Source organism: Ostrinia furnacalis, unplaced genomic scaffold (assembly GCF_004193835.3).
Source record: "Ostrinia furnacalis isolate ACB-3 unplaced genomic scaffold, ASM419383v2 OfSCF3271, whole genome shotgun sequence".
NCBI lineage: Eukaryota > Metazoa > Arthropoda > Insecta > Lepidoptera > Crambidae > Ostrinia > Ostrinia furnacalis.
The window spans coordinates 277,049-277,437 of record NW_021133510.1 but is presented as its reverse complement, the minus strand read 5'-3'; positions in this window follow the sequence as shown (position 1 = coordinate 277,437).

Genomic DNA, 389 nt, shown 5'->3' with positions numbered 1-389 from the left:
AGATCAGTTTTGAAAAGCCCAAAACGTAAACGAATACTGTGGGTCTAGACAAAGTGCACATTTTAATCGCAAACCAGTCGAAAAGTGGTCGAAAAGCTTTTTTTTGTATGGAATTTTGACGGATTCGATTTTCGATTCGATCAAAAAGTGTACTTAGACAAAGTGCACATTTTAATCGCAAACCAGTCGAAAAGTGGTCGATAACCCTTTTTTTGTATGGAGTTTTGACGGATTCGATTTTCGATTCGATCAAAAAGTGCACTTTGTCTAGACCCACTGAAGCAATTTTAGTTCTTTGAAAAAAGTTTATTTCCTTCATTTCGTTCTACGAAATTGGATTTTTCAAAATTGATTGACAGTAGTGACGTATTTGCTATATTTTTTTTTTA